At 43.5% G+C, this 21631-nt stretch overlaps 1 protein-coding gene across 4 annotated transcripts in view; it reads left to right on the top strand.

Annotated features, from left to right (window-relative positions):
- Nucleotides 1-21631, top strand: part of Rbpms (RNA binding protein, mRNA processing factor) — a 193090-nt gene that overhangs the window by 133123 nt on the left and 38336 nt on the right. The gene's annotated exons all lie outside the window — the stretch shown is intronic.

Raw genomic sequence — 21631 nt, 5'->3', positions numbered from 1 at the left:
CTACCCCCGCTTTTTCTTTTAATTTCTAATCATAAAAATTCTACCTGCTTTTCAGTGTAAAATGTTTTATGCAATGCAGGCCAAGAAAATACAGTCCTCTTAGTGTTACTTTGTTTATTTTTGGTTTTTCGAGGTAGTGTTTTACTCTAGCCCAAGCTGACCTGGAATTCACTATGTAGTCTCAAGGTGGCCTTGAACTTACCATGATCCTCCTACCTCTGCCTTCCAAGTGCTGGGATTAAAAGCATGCACCACCATGTCCAGCTGGGCCCGTAGTTTTGATATACTGCTTTTCTTGTGGCTGTTATAAAACCTGGTGAGAGCATCTCAGTAAAGAAAAATTTATCTTGACTCACAGTTCAAGGATGTCATCCGTTATGGTCGGGAAGACATGACCACAGGAGCTTGAGAAGGCTGTGCCATGACATCCACAGCCATGAAGCCGAGAGCTGAGTGCTGGTGCTCCACTTGCTTTCTCATTTTTGTTAAATCTGGACCAGGCATTGGAATGGTAGCCCATGCGCAGTTTGGGTCTTCTGTCCTTAGTAAAGCCTCTCTAGAAAAGTCCTCAAACATATTGTCTCCTAGGTGATTTTAAGTCCCCTTCAGATTACATTCAAGATTAACCATGATGGGGGCTGGAGAGATGGTTTAGTGGTTAAGGTGTTTGCCTGTGAAGCCTAAGGATCCAGGTTTGATTCCCCAGGACCCGTGTAAGCAAGATGCTTATGGTGGTACAAGCATCTAGAGTTCATTTGCAGTGACTAGAGGTCCTGGTGTGCCTATTCTCTCCCTCATTCCCAATCCCCCTTTCTAATAAAATAATCAATCAACCATAGATGGTTGGGGAGTGGTTGAAGGCACTTGGCTTGCAAAGCCTCTTAGCCTTTGCCTTGCTGGGGTAAAGCAGCAAATGGGAGGAAGGCATTGATTTTGGCTTACATTTCAAATGTACGCTTGAGGCAAAGCTTCATGATTACAGAGGAAATCATGGCATGAGCAGAAGCTGGGCATCTCCATGCCAGATACAGGCAAGCTAGGGCAAATAATCTCAAGGTCCACTGCTAGCAACACACCTCCTCCAGCAACACTCCACCTTCCAAAAAATTGGCACCAGCTGGGAAGCAGGCATTTAGAACAAGTCACTTTATGGGAGGCATTTGATTCAAACGACCACACCTGAGTTTGATTCTCCTGCGCCTGCCTAAAGCCAAACATAAAAAGTGGCAAATGCATCTGGTTTACACTTGCAAATGCGAGAGTACACTTGTGTATCCATACACATGCAGCGACAATCACACGTGTACAAATGAAGAAATAATTCTTCTATAAGAAGAAAAAAGGGAGGGGTGCTGGAGAGATGGCATAGCAAAGCCAAAGAACCCAGGATTGGCTCCTCACAATCCACATAAAGGCAAATGCACAAGATGACGCCTATATCTAGAATTCATTTGCAGTGGCCAGAAGTCCTGGCGTGCCCATTGTCTCTATTTGCTGGCTCTCACTCTCAAATAAATAAAAATAAAATAAAGAAAGAAGAAAAAAAGATTAGCTATCAGAATAAATACCTTTTAATTCAGTCAAGATTAACCAGTCACAGTGTACTTCATTTTGTCAGTTATTGCGAGAAAACTAGGGTAAGACAACAGTTCATTTTGGTCCAATGTGGCGTTAATAGCAAAGATGTGAATCTCTGATGCCTTTGCTTTTCAGTTTGAGGACTTAGAAGCAGTGTCTCTAGGAAGTATTTTCCATATTATAGGAATGAAGTGAGTATGAATGAGAAGGTATGAAAATATAGCTCTGTTTTACAAAATTTGTTTCTGTTCACCTCTTGGTCTCACCCATGGAGGTGTTGTAGTGTGATGTGGTTATAGGTAGTGAGACTATGAGGAAGTGGATGGTCTGCCTTGATACGGCTCCTCATTGAAGTCCCCAGAGACTCCAAGAACAAGAATTCCTGTTTATTTTTCAAAGAGATTGAGCCAATTAGCAAAGTCCTTGATTGCTTGCTTTTTTTTTGGGGGGGGGGGCTGTTCTCAAGTAGGGTCTCACTCTAGTTCAGGCTGATCTGGAATTGTAGTCTCAGGTTGGCCTCGAACTCACAGCGATCCTCCTACCTTACGCCTTAGAAGTACTGGTGCTAAAGGCATGCGCCACGTTGTCCAGCTCTTGCTTGCTTTTTCTATAAAGCAACTTTTTGAAAATGGAAAGAACTCTGTTACTGTGGGAGAGGGTAGTCTCTTTTAAGAGAACTTCGTGAAGACAAATGGGAGTATATCATCACATGGATACAATATGCCTCTTTGTACTTTATGAGTAGACAAAATTTGCTTTTTTTATTTTATTTTTATTTTTTTATTTTTTTAGTTTTTATTAACATTTTCCATGATTATAAAATATATCCCATGGTAATTCCCTCCCTCCCCACCCCCACACTTTCCCATTTGAAATTCCATTCTCCATCATATTACCTCCCCATTACAATCATTGTAATTACATATATACAATATCAACCTATTAAGTATCCTCCTCCCTTCCTTTCTCTACCCTTTATTGCTTTTTTGTTTATATATATTATACACATATATACATACAGTATACACATATGTTTTTTTTTGAGAAAGTGTCTCATTTGCTACTGAATTCACTAAACTCAATAAAGTTGAGGATGACCTGAGTGCTGGAATCATAGGCATGCACCATAGGCATGCACCACCTCGCAGGGTTTATGTGGTGCTGGAGTCTGTGGTGCCAACGAGTCCAAAGCTTCATGCATGCTAGGCAAGCATTCTACCAGCTTAACTATGTCCCAGCACCAGACCTTTTGTTTTTTTTCTTCTTTTTTCCAAGGTAGGTTCTCACTATACTGACCTGGAAACTTACTCTGTAGGTCCAGACTGGCCTCAAACTCAAGAAGAATCTCCTACCTCTGCCTCCCTGAATGCTAGAGTTAAAAGCAGGTGCTAATGTGCCCAGACTTCTTTTTCTTAACTTTCCCCTTAGACTTTAATTATAAAAGTTTATTTCCATTAAAGGAAGAGACCATAAAATGAAATTTAAGAGGTTAAAACTACAGGTCTTTCCACTATCCAGAGGACTCAGCTTACATTCTGTATACCCTTTCATATAAAATGTTCATATGCTTATGCATACTGTGTATACAATACAGGTAGTAAGCAGGGTGTTTGATTTGGTGTTCTCTACATAATGGGTTTGAGGCCAGCCTAGGCTACAAGAAACCCTGCCTCGTACCTGCCCCTCCCCAATAGGAGGATGAAGAGGTCAGGACGTTCATTGCATGCGTGGCTGCTGAGATGGCAGGAGGTCCTGCACATAGGGGCGTGACGGTGATCTCCATTTTGTGTATTTAAGTGATGATTGAACACCCCACTGCATGTTCTCCCCCAGGACAACCCAGCTTTTGTGGGCCAGTTACCACATCACAGAGAAGGACACACAGTTGGTATCTCAGATACACATAAGAGTACCAGTGCCAAGGCCCTAGACGCTTAAGAAATAAGATGTGAGCCAAAACTATAGAAAACAAAGACTTATACTCAGACAACATCACACTCTACTCTGACAAATAGAAAACAAAACATTGTTTCTTTTATGAAGGACCCAGCTTGTTCACCCAGCTTTCTGTTGCTATAGCAAAGTACCTGAGGTAACTTAAGAAAAAAGTTTATTTTGTCTCACATATTTGGATATTTCAGTCTGTGATTGTTTTGGGCCCATTGCTTCTAATGAGGCTGCGCATGAAGAGTATGTAGAACAGCAGAAACACACACTTTATTCCCAGGAAGCCAGAAAAAAATGAGGGGATAGGGAGGAGTCCCATTGTCATCTTCAAGGGTACACCTCCAGTGACCTTTAGACCTCATTATGACATACTCCTCACAGGCTCTTCACTAACCTGTATACCACGCCTTTAATACATGGGCCTTTGAGGGGCATTCAAGATAAAAAAGTGTGGTACTCATTCCTCTCCTATCTTCAAACCTATGAACATTTGTAGTTTTAATTTGTGTGCATGCGTGTACATGTGTGTCTCTGTCTCTTTCTGGGTTTCTTGCTACTGAAAACAAACTAGACATTTGTGCTACTTTGTGTTGGCTGGGAATCGAACCTGGGCCAGCAGGCTTTGTAAGTAAGCACCTTTAGCCTCTGAGCCATGTCCCCATACTGTGTGTAATTTTACTTTAATAAATAACCTATGTTTGGTTAACAGTTACTCCATATTTTGCTTTGCCCAGAATGGTGGTACATGCCTGTAGTGCCAGCCCTCAGGGAGCAGAAGCAAGAGGATGAGTTCTAGGCCAAGCTTGGCTACATATTAATAGCAAGACTCTGCATCTAACAGAACAATTAAAGTCTTTTTCAAAAAATATACTTTAAGACATGTTAACATAGTTTCTTCTCCCCCCCCCCCCTTTAAAATTTATTTGACAGAGAAAGAGGGAGGGAGGGAGGGAGGAAAGAGAGAATGAATGGGCATGCCAGGGCCTCCAGCTGCTGAAAATGAACTACAGATGCATGCGCCCCCTTGTGTATCTGGCTTACATGGGACCTGGGGAATTGAACCTGGATCCTTTGGCTTTGTAGGCAAACGCCTTAACTGCTAAGCATCCCTCTAGCCCCATAGTTTTTTTTTTAAATGTACATTTGTAATTTCTTCATATCCATCGTTTTTTTCCCATAACGTAGCCATTTTTTTTTTTTTTTTTTTGTTTTGTTTTGTTTTTCGAGGTAGGGTCTCACTCTGGCTCAGGCTGACCTGGAATTCACTATGTAGTCTCAGGGTGGCCTTGAACTCACGGCGATCCTCCTACCTCTGCCTCCCTAGTGCTGGGATTAAAGGCGTGCGCCACCACGCCTGGCATCATTTTTTATATAATATAATAACCTGAATATTTGAAAGTTGGGTGTAGAAAATTATATTGCCAGCTGGGCATGGTGGCACATGGCTGTAATCTCAGCCCTTGGGAGGTAGAGGTAGGTGGATCTCTGTGAGTTCACAGCCAGCCTGGGCTTGGAAAAAAATGAAAGAAGATAAAAAAAAAAAAAGGATCAAGGGTACCTCCCAAGTGATCCTCCCAAGTGCCAGGACTAGAGTGAGACCCTACCCCAAGGGGGGTGGGTGTAGGAGGGAGGGAGAAAGGAAGGAAATTAGGAAATTATATTGCTAAAGGACAGCAAAGTGTTTTAGCATAGTGGGTAAATAATTATCCAGACAGACTCCTGGTGGATTGAATGGAATTCCAAGTTATTGCTAACATCTGCTTTCCTTGCCAGCTGTAGGCCTCATAGTTTTCACATCAATCATTATGTAGCCAATCCATAACAACAGAATGCCTTGTAAGCAAGGTTCTAGGACATAAAAGGAGAGAACCCCCGCCCCCACAGTGTAATTCATCTGCTCAGACTTCTGGATCCTCCTCCTCACTCTGCTGCAATGTATTAACCTCTAAAATCTCAGCTGGGAAGAAGCACCGTGTTTGAATGGAATAGTTTAATTAGTGGTTGAAGGAAGATGGAGGAGGGTCTTTCTGTGTTTTATTGAAATATTCCTGTGGAGGTCAAGTAGATCAAGCTAGTCAAATATTAACAGCTCTGCATGGGAAGCTATGGTGAGTTCCTGTTCTAATTTTCCCACTTGAGTTTAGCAAACATTTATGGGAGGTGAGAGATAGAAAAGCTGAATAAGGTAACGTTCTGCTCTTGTGTTTGCACTGGAGGATTTAGACCTCCGGCCTTCAGCGTACACTGAAAGCATAGGTAGGGAGAAGCTAGTGATTATGGAAGAATGGCAGGGGTCTCTTAGAGCTCCTTAGTTAACTAAAGAGGAGAAAGATCTCAGCATGCAAAGACTGTTAAAAAGAAAAAGGATGTCCAGACTGACAATAGGAGCCAGTGTGAGGATCAAAACTGAAAACAGACAGGCTGGAGAGATGTTCAGCAGTTAAAGGCACTTGCCTGTAAAGCCTAATGACCCAAGTTCAGTTTCCCATTACCCATGTAAAGCCAGATGCACAAAGTGGCACATGCATCTGGAGTTTGTTTGCAGCAGCTAAGAACCCTGGTGTATGCATTCTCTCCGCCCCCTGCCTTACTCTGTTGGGTGTGGCAGCACCAAGGTGGGAGGATTGCTGTGAGTTTGAGGTCAGCCTGGGCTACAGTGAGACCCTGGCTCTGAACAACAACAAAAAAAATTGAAAGCAAAGCCTTGCGCAGTGGCACACACCTTTAATTCCAGCACATAGGGACAGAGATAGGAGCATTGCTATGAGTTCAAGGCCAGCCGAGAACTACACAGTGTGTTCCAGGTCAGTCTACATGCTGCAGTGAGAGAGAGAGAGAGAGAGAGAGAGGGAGGGAGGGAGGGAGAGAGAGAGAGAGAGAGAGAGAGTGAGAGTGTGTGTGTGTTGGGGGGAGATAAACAGACAAACAAAACAAAATCTGACAGCAAAGGAGAAAGGATCCCCAAAAGACTGAAGACCCAGCACGGCTGAGGAGCTGCACAGGAGGAAAGGATGTGGCCACACGGGCGTCAGCTGACCTGAGAACTGCGGAGCAGCCAGCGTTTTGATCTAGCAGCTAGTCCAGGTTTTACTAGGTGCCAGAACACAGCTCACTAGCCTGCTCTGCAGACACTGAGAAAAGGCTTCACCTACCTGTGGAGGGCTTTAGTGGGGGATTTTGTTTGTGTGTTTTGGGGGTTTTAAATCTTTTGGGTTGTCTGTATTTTGTTTGAAATTTATATTTTTTTTGGTGTTTGAGGTAGGGTCTCACTCTAGCCCAGGCTGACCTGGAATTCACTATGGAGTCTCAGAATGGCTTGAACTCCTGGTGATCCTCCTACCTCTGCCTCCCGAATGCTGGGATTAGAGGTATGTGCCACCACGCCCAGCTTCATTTTTAAACTTTTTTAATTGACAAACTTCCATAACTGTGGACAATAAACCATGACAATTCCCTCACCTTCCCCGTTTCCCCTTCACAAATCCATTCTTTATCATGTCCCGTCTCATCATCTTTTCCTCTATTATGAGGGTATTGTGAAGGTAGTACTAGGCACTGCAAGGTAAGATTGTTTTTTGTGTCACCTTCTATTGTGCCCTTTAAAGACCATTATCGACTAAGGCACCAAATTTGGGGTCCCATGGGAACATTCCATATTTAGTCACCATCTCCCACAAAAATACACATTTTTCTAACACTTTCCCTTTTCAGTGGTTTTATTTTTGGAGAATTTCAATGTAGATATATTTCAATGTAGATATATTTGATATATCATTAAATGTCACTACAAAGGTTTTATTATGCAGTAAATATTATGCAGTAAATATTTCTCAAACTGTTTTCAAGGCTTCTTAAAATAGCAACATAGTTTCACTTTGAATCACTAACTTTTAATGTCAATTTTTAGTAAATGTTAAATTTTTTTAATTTAATTTTTTAAAAATTTTTATTAGCATTTTCCATGAAGTAAATGTTAAATTTAACAGTTTTAAATCCGAAAGAATTTTTTAAAAAATATATTTTATTTAAGGGCTGGATATGTGGTTTACTGGTTAAGGCACTTGCCTGCAAAGCCTAAGGACCCAGGTTCAATTCCCCAGTACCACATAAGCCAGATGCACAAGGTGGCACATGCATCAGGCGTTTATTTGCAGTGGGTAAAGATCCTGGTGCGCCCATTTTTTTCCTCCATCTGTGCCCCCCTCTTTCTCAAAAAGTATTAAATAAATAAAATATTAAATACTTTAAGAAAGAGACCGTGTGTGAGAAAGCGGTAAGGGAAGAAAGTATGGGGGCAACAGTGCCTTACGCTGCTGCGCATGACTCCAGACTCGCATGTCATTTCTGTGCATTGGGCTTTACATGCCCAACCTCTGGCTTCCCCCAACCCTCCTGAATTACCCACATCATATGTGGAAGCTTCCTCACCACTTAGATGAAATATGCTCATTTACTTAAAGGTAGTTAATGCACTTTAGTCCCGGGTGAATAGCAGTCATGGTGATGACTGTGGTTTGATGAAAAGCCGTTTTTTGTACACGAGGATCTGCACTTGGACTCCAGGATAGAGAATGACCTCCTGTGTCCAGTGCATAGCCCCTTGATGGACCACACCTTGCCTCTCAGCTGTGAGTCTCCACTGTACCCAGTGTCTGTCTTGGAGAATCTACAGGGCCCAAGGGGAGCCTGTGTTTCCTGCTTCTTAGCTTTGTCTTCTGTCCCTTGGCCATAATCCTATCCCTTTACAGATTAGCTTGTCGCTCTAACTGTCACTTCCTTTGTAAACCTTGTCTGATTCTCAAATGTAGTTTTATTGTCATACTACTGCTGTTGAACTGTTTATTTCTTTAGTGAAAGCCTATTACACAATATTGAAACTGTCAGTTACTGTTACCATGTCTGTTTATTTTGAGACAGGCTCACCTAGAACTCACATTCCTCCTTCTTTGCTCTTCCAAGTTCTGGGATTATAGTTGAATGCTGTCATATCCAGTGGCCAGTAACTGTTGTATACTCTTCTGTAATGAGTGCCTTGGGTGATGTGAAAGGTTGTGTATAGTGTTAGACACTTAGTAGACATCATAAATACTTGTTAAGTAATTAATTTTAGTCCCATGTCTGTTTACTGGCCCCAGAAACAAGGCTCATCTCCCTGTCACGTCTTGAGAACCTAGATTTCTTGAGAATGGTTTCCCAGAAAGAATGGGGTATCCAGAAGGAATTGTTCAGTCGTTGTTGTAGTTACCTTTGTGTTGCTGGGCCAAAACACCTAACCAAAGGCAGCTGATGGAAGGAAATGATTTATTTTGACTTACCATTTGAAAAGGAAGCTTCATGATGCCAGGGGAAAGCTCCACATGAGCAGAGGCTGGCCATTACCTTTAGCACAGCAGGTGGAAACCAGCAGCAGCAGAGTGATCTGAACTCTGGCAAGGGGTAGCTGGTTATAACATCCCAAAGCCCACCCCCAATAGCACATGTCCCCTATCAAGGGTCCACCTCCCAAATTACTGTCAGCATTCAGAACACATGAGTTAGCCGGCTGTAGTGGTAATCCTAGCACTTGGGAGGCAGAGGTGGATGGGTCCTCAAGAGATCAAGGCCAGCCCTAGGACTACATAGTGAGTTTTAGGTCAGCCTGAGCTAGGAAAAAAAAGAAAAATATCAACATGAGTTTATGGAGGACATCTGGTTTAAACTATATTCCCCCCCTCCCTTTCTCTTTTGCTTTCTGATTTTGAGGTGGATGGGGGGAGGTCTCACACTTGACCTGGCTGAGTTGAACCCACTATATAGTTTCAACGGGCCTTGAACTCAGGGTGATTCTCTTAACTCCAGCCTCCCAAGTGCTTGGATGAACTGATGGAAAGAGGTGTGAGGCTCGGTGACAAGAATGGCTTTGTTTAGGAAATCAGAGCTAGTTCAACTCAGGCCTAGCATAGTTACTGGAGTGTGCTGGATATAAGGGGGTTACAGAGGGAGGGAAACAAAAATCTTGAATGGCATTAAAAGTTGTCTGATTCAGACATTATTGATGCCTGCCACAAGTCTGTGACAAGAGGAATTGCATTATCAGAAAGAACTCATCATTGAGTTTTACAGGCGGTGCAGCTTTGCATTAGATATTTTTTCAGATGAAAAATGAAGAAAATGGTAACAGTATGTTCTTGGGCTGGGGTTGTAGCCCCGGGGCAGAGTGCTCGCCTGCCTTATGGTGAGGCCCTGGGTTCCACCCTCAGCTGCACGCGGGCGCACAGAAAGTACCGGGTGACATAGAGAGCGCTCTTGGGGCTCTTCCTGCAAAGGGCAGCTGGCTGTTTTGCTGACATGCACTCTCACAAAATGTTCCCAGTACTCTTTCCACCTCTGTTTATTTCCAGCACCATTTGCCCCCTTGGAATTGATTCTCATCTAAAGATATGCTGTGGGAAGTGACCATACTCTGAGAAAATATCCTTTCCTGATGAAGCCTTGAGATGAATTACTGTAAGCTCTCAAGCAGGCTGTTCCCTCTCAAGTCCAGGAACAGAAGCGATCATAGCCTTGGCTCTAGCCCTGACAACGTTTTCATGGATGGCCTCCTGGTTGAGGTTTCTCCTGTCCCTAAGTACTTGTTCTCTAGGTCCCTGCATTTTTCATTCTTAATTTATTTTTATTTTTTTATTTTTCACATAGTGCAAGATAGAGTCAAAGAGTGTTGCTGTGCCAGGGCCTTAGCCACTACAAACTCCAGACGCTCGCATCCCCTAGTGGGCATGTGCGACCTTGCTCTCACTTTTTTGAGGTTTGGAGAGAGTCTTACTCTAGCTCAGGCCGACCTGGAACTCACTGTATTAGGCTGAGGCTAGCTTCAAACTCAGAGTGATCCTCCTCCCTCAGCCTCTGAGTGCTGGAAGTAAAGGGGTGTGCCATCACCCCTGGCTTACACTTAAACTTCATTCTCTCTTTCTTTGTCACATTACCCACCACTGGTGACTAACACAGACCACCCAAGACCCATGCTGGCCCCCAGCACTGTAAGAAATAGGAAAGAGGTGGGGAAGAAAGTTGTAGTGAGGAAAACTTGGAGGAAACTGGGAAGGTTGAACTCCAGGAAAGATGGGGGAGAGAGGGGACAGCCACTGCCCCTTTGCTACATTTTTATTTCTCTAACAGTCCATAATGATGCATAGAGATATGTAGTGGTGGTGTACACCTTTGATCCCAGCACTTGGGAAGCAGAGGTAAGAGGATGAGTTCAAGGCCACCCTGAAACTACATAGTGAATTCCACATCATCCAGGACTAGAGCAAAACACACCTCAACAAACAAAACAAGCCTGGCATGGTGGCATGTGCCTTTAGTGCCAGCATTTAGAGGCTACAGTGTGAGCTCCAGGTCAGCCTGGGCTAGAGTGAGACCTTACCTCGAAAATATAATACACAGAAAAGAAAAAGGATGCATAGTGACCCCTGCTTAGTGAGGGACTCCTTTTAGGGTTGTGGCTGTCACTCTGAGAGGAGAGGTCTAAGGTGCTTCTAAGATGGGATTTTACTCCCTCTGTTTTCTGTCCCTACCTGTTACCTGTTAAATTATGCTGGCAGGCGCTAGAGAAGGGAATGAGTTGCTGCTTGGGACATGCAGAACTGAACCCCTGAGTGATTGTTTGCATAATAGGCTCCAGATTCCAAGCCATCACATACCTGTTACCTTGGTGGGTCATTTACCTTCTCAGAACTGGTAAAAACTAGTCACTAAGGTAGAGCATGTCTGACATTTTGGCTCCTACAGGAATGAGAATCTAAAAATAATATTAGCTGTAGTTATTATTCATTCAGGACATTCTTTTCTTTTTATCACATTTAATCTTTACCACACCCAGAGTTACCTTCATCTTACAAATAAAGAATCAAGTTCACAAAATTGAGAAATATACCCATGGCCATATTTGGTAATATGTCCATCTGAGGTTCAGAACTCATTCTTTCTGGCATTGAGAAGGTTGAGGCAGGAGGATCACCATGAGTTTGAAGCCAGGCTGAGCTACATAATGATTTCACGGGTATATATTGAAACTCTGTCTCTCCCCCAGAACCTGAAGTAGTTTTGTTTTACTAGCATCCCTAAGATAGAATTCACATAACTGTTCAAACAAGTTAGTTTACAGTTCAATATTTTTGTTGTTTGTTTTGTTTTTTTCCTGAGGTAGGGTCTCACTCTAGTCCAGGCTGGCCTCAACCTTGTGGCAGGCCTTCTACCTGGGCCTCCTGAGCGCTGGATTAAAAGGACTGCGCCAGCACACCTGGCTGCTGCTGCGTTTTTTTTCTTCTATTTTCCTTTTAGTTTTTCTTTGTAGGGTTTCGTTCTAGCCCAGGTTGACCTGGAATTCACCATGAAGTCTCAGGGTGATGGCAATTCTCCTACCTCTGCCTCCCAAGTGCTGGGATTAAAGGTGTGTGCCACCACACCTGGCAGACCTTACCACAGAAAGGAAGAAGAAAGAAAAAAATTGTGGTAGAGGGACTGGGTCTCTGGTTCAGAGGTTGGATGTGCTAACTTGCAAAGCCTGTGGGCCCAAGTTCAATTCTTCAACCCCCTGCATTCCCCCCCCCCCCGCCCCACCCAGAAAACTTACCCAAGGTCACATAGCTGGTAAGTAACAGGACACGGGGTTGAAACCTGTGTTTACCTAGCAAAGTTATGCTAATAGGTGTATGTGAAACGTGTTTCTATAGCAATGGGATTGTACTGAACATATTGTTCTGTGGGTTATTATTTGGTATACATCTTTTCCATATTTATAAATAGAAATCTTGTTTGTTTATATTTGTTTTGGCCTTTTTTTAGGTAGGACCTCGCTCTAGCCTAGGCTCATCTGGAACTCACTTTGTAGTCCAAGGATGGCCTCAAACTCACAGTGTTCCTTCTACCCTGCCTCCCAAATGCTGGGGTTAAAGACATGTGCCACAATACCCAGCTATAAATATAAATCTTATATACTTCACCATTTCTTATGGCTATAATATGCCATGGATTAAGGACACCCTCTCCAGTTTTTGAGAACCTTCTAAAAAGCTACAGAGAGAGAGTCCTGTCCTTTGCTGAGATGGCTTAAGACATTCCATTGTCTTCTAAAGTGTTGGGGTTTCTGCTTTGGGGAAGGTTAAGAAGCCTGAAAAATTGCAAGGTTCCTGTGTGCATTCCTACCAAAGCTCAGGAGTCAAGCCAAAGCCTGCTTTCCCTGGTTTTCCACTGGAGTCAAGCTGGAAGATTGAGTTCTAAGCCCCCTTTTTGCATATAAAGGTGATCTGCTCAGTCTAAACTCCTCCAGTTTCTGCTGACATTTCACTGCCTCTAACCAGGTTGGGATGCCCTGTTTTCTTAAAGGAACTCTGCCTGTCAGTCACATCCCAAACATGAGTACAGTCCTCAGGAATGAGAGGGTGGGAAGGGGCTTGTTTATGTGAGCATTTGCCAAGTTGTAACTGTTTATCTTACTGGAAAGTCAACAGTATGACTATTAACCTCTGGCATAATTGAAACCAAGGCCTTTGTTATGGTTGTTAAACTTGTGAAAGGAACATAAGCAGAACTGTCAGGGAACTGGATGCATGGACACCTGGGGCCGCCTTCAGAAGTCTGCTGCCTCCTTGGCTGGGTGGTAAGAGAAGTAGAGGTCAGATTAACTGTTTAATGAACTGGACCTTTGAGCCCATCACAGTCCCTGGGCACAGCTGGAGGGCATGGAATCTTTTAAAGGAAACCTTCAGCTCTTAAATGAGGAGCACTGGGCATTTTAAACTTAAGGAAACAAATCACTTGCAATTAAAGCTTTTACTAGTGATCACATCTGCCTCTTTGTAAAAAGAGGCAACCCCCTCTACCCCCTACAGTGCCCACTGTCATCCTACACTGAAGTAGGAGGAACACTGTGAGGTTGAGGCCAGCCTGGACTTGAAACCCTGTCTCAAAAAACCCAACAGCCAGCCAGGCCTGGTGACGCCTGCATTTAATCTCAGCACTTGGGAGGCAGAGGTAGGATCGCTGTGAGTTCGAGACCACCCTGAGACTGCATCGTGAATTCCAATTCCAGGTCACCCTGAGCTGGAAGGAGACCCTACCTGGGTGGGGGGCCACCAACAGCCAAGCAGAATGCTGAGCAAGACAGATGAAAGCTAAAAGAGTGATAAACAGTTAAACATAAGTGGCTGAGAGCAGATATAACCCCCAGCATCAGCTTTCAGTACAAAAGGATTATTTCCCATAGCATAGATAACCTTCATTCCATTCCCAGATTGTATCTTTGCTTATTCCTCCCCTCCCTTCTTCCTTCTTCTCTCTCTTCGCCTTCTTCCTCCCCCTTTTTCTTTCTTTTAAATATTTGAAAGAGAGAATAGCCACTGTAAACACGCTCCACCTTGTTTCTCTTTGCCTCCTTTCTTATACAAATGACAATGTCCTTACTACCTAGCAGTACATACCCACCACATTCCCCTCAAAATTATTTATGAATTAATGAATAAATAAATGACAGGGCCTTACTATGGTCTTGATTCTCTGATTTTGGCCTCCATATTGTTGATATTATATATCATTAATTATTTTTCTAATGGCCAGGCTGGTTGACGCACACCTTTAATCCCAACACTCAGGAGTAGAGGTAGGAGGATTGCTGTGAGTTTGAGTCCACCCTTAGAGTACACAGTGAATTCCAGGTCAGCCTGGGCTAGAGTGAGACCCTACCTCGAAAACCAAAACAAAACAAAAGGCATATATATAATATTAATAGCAAGAGGCAAAGAGAGAAAGAATGGCACCCCAGGGCCTTCATTTGCTGCAAATGAACTCCAGACACATGTATCCTCTTGTGCACATGTGTGACCTTGCTTGCGTCTGGCTTATGTGGACCTGAAGATTCAGATGTGATTCCTTAGGCTTTGCAGGCAAGCGTCTTAACTGCTAAGCCATATCTCCAGCCCCAGATTACAATTTTAAACATTTTTATTTATTTACTTATGAAGGAGGCAGACCAAGAATGAGAATGAATAGGCCTGCCAGGGCTTCTCTGTAGCCACTGCCCACTGCAAATGAACTCTAGACACATGTGCCCCCATTTACATCTGCTTACATGGGCACAGGGGAATCAAACCTGGATCCTTAGGTTTTGTAGGCAAGCACCTTAACTGTTAAGCCATCTCTCCAGCCCCTAGCTTCTTTTTTTTTTTAAATTTTTATTAGCATTTTCCATGATTATAAAAAAAAATCCCATGTTAATTCCCTCCCCCCCCCCCACACTTTCTCCTTTGAAATTCTTTTTTAAAATTGAGATTGGGGGCTGGAGAGATGGCTTAGCGGTTAAGAGCTTGCCTGTGAAGCCTAAGGACCCCGGTTCGAGGCTCGGTTCCCCAGGTCCCACGTTAGCCAGATGCACAACGGGGCGCACGCGTCTGGAGTTCGTTTGCAGAGGCTGGAAGCCCTGGCGCGCCCATTCTCTCTCTATCCCTCTATCTGTCTTTCTGTGTCTGTCGCTCTCAAATAAATAAATAAATAAATTTAAAAAAAAAATTGAGATTGGGTCTCACTATAGCCCAGGTTGACCTGGAATTCACTGTAGTTTCGGCGTGGGCTCGAACTCATGGTGATCCTCCAACCTCCGCCTCCCAAGTACTGGGATTAAAGTCCCAGTGCACCACCACACCTGGCCCTTAGTTTATATTTTTACTTGAAGAAACTGAGAGATTAGGAATATTATTTGAAGTTGCACAGGCAGAAATGCTGGTTTGACCACCACAGATATGCATTTTGCAATCACCTCATATATGGTACTGATGCAAGAATTTGTACTTTTCTTCCCTGTCCACACCCTTTTTGGTGGCCACTTGTTAAGTCTGAGTTCACAGCTTCCCAAATGTCATAATGCCTTTATGATAGCCTGCTGCCATACAGTTTATGTGTTTCCTTTTCAGGTTTCTTTCCCCCCAAGTCTTCTCCCTACCCACACCTGAGGTGGTCAGGACACACTTAGTTAGCAGCCACAGGCTCTTAGTGGCTTAGCAGCACTGCCTCGGGTTTGGATGGGAAAGTATTCTTTTGCCACTTGGCCCAAGGCAGGTAGGCGTCTGTTGAAGATGGTGAGAGCGGCTGAAGTGTTGTATTTGGACTCTGTGGGCTTTCTTTGTTCACACTGGCTAAGCCTCTTTATATGTGTTTTGTTTTGTTTTCTTTCTTTTTTAAAATTTGAGAGAGAGAAGGGGGGAGAGAGAGAGAAAGGGCGCACGAGGGCATATAGCCACTGCAAACAAACTCCAGATGCATGTGCCCCCTCGTGCATCTGGCTTACTTCGTCCTGGGAAATCGAACCTGGGTCCTTTGGCTTTGCAGGCAAACAAACGCCTTAACCACTAAGCCATCTCTCCAGCTCCCTTTCTGTGTTTTTGTTTTTAATTTTATTATTTGAGAGTGAGAAAGAGTGAGTACGGGTGCACCAGGGTCTCTTACATTGGAAACGATCTCCAGATGCATGTGCTCCTCAGTACATCTGGCTCCTATGAAAGTACTTGTGACATCATCATCATATTATTATTTTGTTTTTATTTATTTTTTTTTTTTAGAGACAGAGGGAGAGAGAATGGGCACACCAGGGCCTTCAGTCACTGCAAATGAACTCCAAATATGTGCACCCCCTTGTGCATCTGGCTAACGTGGGTCCTGGGGAATCTAACCTGAGTCCTTAGGCTTTGCAGGCAACCACCTTAACCATTAAGCCATCTCTCCAGCCCAGTCAGCTTTTTTTTTGTTAAATTAATTATTTTGTTGTTGTTGTTTTGTTTGGCTTTTCAAGGTAGGGTTTTACTCTAGGTTAGGGTAGCCTTGAACTCACAATAATCCTCCTACTTTGGCCTCCTGAGCGCTGGAATTAAAGGCATGCACCACATACAGCTTGTTTTGTTTTGTAAGGAAACAAATATAGTAAAGAAAAAAAGTTTTATTTTTAGTTGGGCAAACCAAGGAGAGAAGGACTGCTATTTCTCTGCTGACTTTTCTGTAGGAGAATTACAATACTATAGAAAAGGTAAAGTAAGCTGGGCATGGTGGCACATATCTTTAATCTCAGCACTTGGGAGGCTAGAAGAGGTAGAAGGATTGCCGAGTTCAAGGCCACCCTGAGGCTCTACCTTAACCAAAAAAAGAAAAAGAAAAAAAAGTGAGGTAAAGGCCAGGAAATATGCATAGGTTAATATAAGTGCAAAATAAGTTTTCAGATGTCAGATCTCTTCCTGTCAGTCAAGTTACTCCCCTGCATTAGCCTTTCCCTTCCTTCTGTATAGGATTCCCAGAGACATTTTTATTCTCTCTGGTCCATTGTTCCAGTAGTATGATAGTTTTGGCATATTTCCTCTCCTGCCAGAGCAGTGTGTATTTCTCCACATCTATCTCTGTGAGCTGTGTTTTGGACAAAAATCACTGTAACTCTCCAGTTCTGTTTCTTTGTCTACAACATGGAAATGTATCTGAGAGGATTTGAGGGTGATGATGCGAGATATTATGCATATGAAGAACCTGAAATACACTTGTTTTTTATTTCTCGTCCAATATTAATAAAATTTTCTTCCTTCCTCCCTCCCTTCCTTCCTCCCTCCCTCCCTCCCTCCCTCCCTCCCTCCCTCCCTCCCTTCCTTCCTTCCTTCCTTTCTTTTTTTGAGGTAGGGTCTCACTCTAGCCCAGGGTGGCCTTGAACTCACAGAGATTGTCCTACCTCTGCCTCCTAGGTGCTGTGATTAAATGCATGTACCATCATGCCCAGCTTTACTTTCCTTTTTTTGAGGTAGGGTACTACTCTAGTCTAGGCTATCTTGGAATTTACCAGGATCACCTTAAACTCACATGATCTTCCTGCCTCAGCTTCCTGAGTGCTGGGATTCTAGGTGTGAGCCACCACACCTGGCCTCAATTACCATGTTAGTAAAATTAAAGTCACCAGGGCTTCTTGCCACTACAAATTCCAAACGCATAGGCCACATTGTGCTTTCTGCTTTCTGTGGGAATGGGGAAATTAAACTCAACTGGGAAGCTTTGAAAGCCATTGTCTTTAACTACTAAGCCATTTCCCCCAAGCCCTGTTTAATTTTGAAAAAGAATTTTAATCATTTAAAAACCTGTCTTTAAAATTTAGCAATATTAGATGTTCTTTCCAATAAATAGAATGGCTGTTTTTGTAGAAACCCTTGAAGTGGTGTACCTTATATTTCCTAAGCATTTCCTCTAATAATGAAAATCTCAGTGTTTTCCCCTATTTTGTTGTAATAAAATTTTTATAACTTTTCAGATGTTCCTCAGTTAACCTTTGTGTATGTTAATATAGAAAAAGTCTGTAGAAATAACATTGCTTACCCTAGGAGATGAACATTTAAATGTTTTTAAGGTCTTTGCTTCCAAAATAGAATTAGCATCGCCTTCTTTCCAGTGGAGCCGTAGTCACTGCTGGTCTTCCATAGGAAGACAACAGACAAGTGGTGGGCGGGGGAGGAAATGGAGCTGTTGTGAGAGCAATGGTGATGAAACATTGTCTCCCTCCACGCGTGACATCGAGATGGCCTCATTATTTTGTTTCTTCCCTGATTTCGCCCAGGTAGTTTCCTGGGGCTGGGGCAGGAGTCATTTGGAAAAGCATAGTTATGGTCACACTTAGAATGTTTTTGACATGACTACACTCCCACCATTCTCTTGGTTTGGCCCTAGTTTGTGTATCTGAGTCCTTACTCCTGAAGGGTGGGGAAGGGGCAGGATATCCTGCCATGGGTGGGGTGTTAGCTGCTATTGTAGTAAGGAGCACAGAGCACCTCCATCTCTAACACGTGCTCAATTGAAAAAATGCTTCATATTCTCTCTCCCCCTCCCATCCTTTCTACTCCCTCCCCTTCCCCTTTATTTCTGCTGTTGGTTATTTTGAGAAAAGGTCTTCCTACGCAAGCCAGGCTATCCTCCAACTCCCCACGGACTATGAAGACAATAGCCAGCATTTTTTTTTATTATTATTTATTTACGAGGGAGGAAGGCAAAGAAAAAGAAATAAGAATGAGGTGACTGGGGAGATAGATGGCTTAGCAGTTAAGGTGCTTGCCCACAAAGTCTAATGACCCAGGTTCTATTCCCCAGTACCCACATAAAGCCAGATGCACAAGGTAGTACATGTGTCTGGAGTTGTTTCCAGTGGCCTGGTGTAGCCATTCTCCCTCCCTTTCTGCCTCTTTCTCAATATCTGTCTTAAATAAATAAATCCATAATAAATAAAAGAAATAAGGATGAGAATGGGTGCACCAGGACCTCTTGCCACTGCATACAAACTCCAGACAAATGTGTGAATTTGTGCATCTGCTTTATGTGGGTACTGGGGACTCAAACCTGAGCCCTCAGGCTGTGGAAGCAAGTGCCTTTAACCTTTGAGCCATCTCCCCAGTCCAATTTCTTTTCTTTCTTAAGACTTAAAGAGGCAGGCTGGAGAGATGGTTCAGTGGCTAAGGTGCTTGCCTGCAAAACCTAATGACCCAAGTTCAATTTACTGAGCACCCACATAAAGCCGAATGCACAGTGGTATATGCATCTGGTGGTGTTCGTTCAAAAGGGCCAGAGGCTCTAGTGTGCCCATTTGTTCTCATTTTATCTCCTTTCGCTCATTCTCTCCTTGCAAATAAATAAAATTTAAAGAAGAAGCCGGACATGGTGGCGCTCCTTTAATCCCAGTACTCAGGAGGCAAAGGTTGGGGATTACCATGAGTTTGAGACTACACTGTGAATTCCAGGTCAGCTTGAAAACAAAATAAATAAAAATTTAGAGACTTTATTGGATTAAAAGAAGTAAAAGTACAGGAGCTCCTGCCATGTGGAAGGTAGTAGGGGTAGAGCGCCCACATGAGAGTAATGGTAAGCCCGTGTGCCCTCTTCACCCCCCCCACACACACACCTCAGCCCAGGAAGGCTGAGATGAGGAACTTACCAGAGCAGGAACCAGGAGGTTCAGGAGAGTTGCACAGCCCAAAGAGAGCCTAATTTCTCTTTTCCCTGCCTTCTTCCCTCCCTCCTTCCTTCCCTCCCTCCCTCCTTTTCCTGAGAGATGTATGGGCATTGCCAGAATGAACTCCAGACTCATGCACTATTTTGTGCATCTGGCTTTATGTGGGTACTGGGGAATTGAATCCCAAACCTCAGGCTTTGTAGGCAAGTGCCTGCTGAGCAATCTCCCCAGAGCAATTTCTTTATATGTTTTGTATGTTGTTTGGTTTTTCAAGGTAGGGTCTTGGTGTAGCCCAAATTGATCTGGAACTCACTCTGTAGTCCAAGGGTGGCCTTGAACTAACTCATAGTGATCCTCCTACCTCTGCCTTCCAAGTGCTGGAATTAAGGCATGTACTACCATACCTGGCTCAATTTCTTTATATATCTAATTAGTTTGTTTTGAGACAGGGTCTCACTCTGTGCAGACTAAAATGGAACTGATTGTGTAGTCCAGGCTGGCCATGCAGGATCCCCCTACCTCAGCCTTCTGAATGCTGAGACTAAAGGCATGAGCCAGCATGCCCGCCTTCTAACTGGCTTTTTAATTTAATTTCTTGTGAGTTTCAATTACATTATTGGCTGGGGGTATGGGAAAATAATAAAAACCAAAATTCTGATTATTTGTAGTAATCATGACACTTCACTCATTTCCTTGCAGTGTCCTTCGTGGCCAAAATAGTCATGGACTTTACCATTTGTGGGAAAGATTTGTTGTGGTATAGAATGCTAGGCAGGAGCTAGTCTTATTTTTCTATTGTGTCCATAAAGATGAATTTCTTAGATATTGTAGAATAATGCTAGAGACTTTCACATTTCCTTGTGTGCTCAGAATTTATTTATTTTTGGGTATTTTTTGTTTGTTTGTTTTTCCCTGAGGGAGAGGGAGAAGATGGGCACTCCAGCTGCTGCAAATGAACTCCAGATGCATGTATATCCTTGTACACCTGGCTTACGTGGATAGTGGGGAATTGAACCTGGGTCCTTTTGCTTTGTAGACAAGCACCTTAATCAAAGCTAAGCCATCCCTCTAGCCCAATTTCTGGTGTTTTCAAGATAGGGTATCACTCTAGCCCAGTCTGAACTGAGACCCACTCTGTAGTCCCAGGCTAGCGATCCTTCTAGCTCTGCCTTCTGAGTGGTGGGATGAAAGGTGTGTGCCACTGCACCTGGCTACTCAGAATTTTTTCTAAGCAGCAGATCAGGATTGATCACAGGCACAGCATCTTAGCAGGAGTTCTGCCAAGTTCCCATCTGTCCTCCTCTCTCAATCTGTGCAGCCAAGATACGCTTGGCCATGGCTTGTGAGTGATGGTGACTTTCCTGTGGATGAGACAGTTGCCCATAGTCACCCAGTACACACAGGTGGCATGCTGCCACAGAGCATGTGGAAGTAGATGAGGTGAAGCCAGGAAGCTCTGTTCAGAAATTGTTCCTTTGCTCAGAGACTGTCACGACATGGATGTTTGTGTATTTGCTCTCTGAAGTACATTTGGAGTCCTGATAAGTCAGTGTCACTCTGTAATTGATAACTTACAAGTTAGCATGATTCCTGCTTCTTTACTATTTGTATTTATTTGCAGGAAGAGAGAGAGGGAAAAGTGTGTGTGTGTGTGTGTGTGTGTGTGTGTGTGTGTGTGTGTACACACGCCATGGCCTCCCTGCCACTGTATAAAAATTCCAGATGCATGCACCACTTTGTGCATCTGGGTTTACATGGATACTGCAGAGTCAAACCCAGGCTGTGAGGCTTGTGAGCAAGCATGGTAAGTGGGACAGACACACATCCCACACTTTGGAACCTTGTTTTCCATAGAGCTTTTAGAAAGCAGAGGTTTCCCCAAAAAACACTTAGTTCTCTCATTCCCGTCAGAATTGCCTTATACTCTTCTGTTTATTATATATCTATTTTTAAAGTATATATTTGTATTCACAAGGGAGGGAGGGGGTGAGAGAGTGGGCATTCCTGGGCCCCCTGCTGCCCCAAATGAACTCCAGACAGATGTGTTCATTTGTGCATCTGGCAAAGACACATAGTAATTACAGAAGTTGGACATAGTTGCACATATCTACAATT

This window comes from Jaculus jaculus, chromosome 9 (assembly GCF_020740685.1).
Source record: "Jaculus jaculus isolate mJacJac1 chromosome 9, mJacJac1.mat.Y.cur, whole genome shotgun sequence".
NCBI lineage: Eukaryota > Metazoa > Chordata > Mammalia > Rodentia > Dipodidae > Jaculus > Jaculus jaculus.
This window is presented reverse-complemented; position numbering and strand designations above follow the sequence as displayed.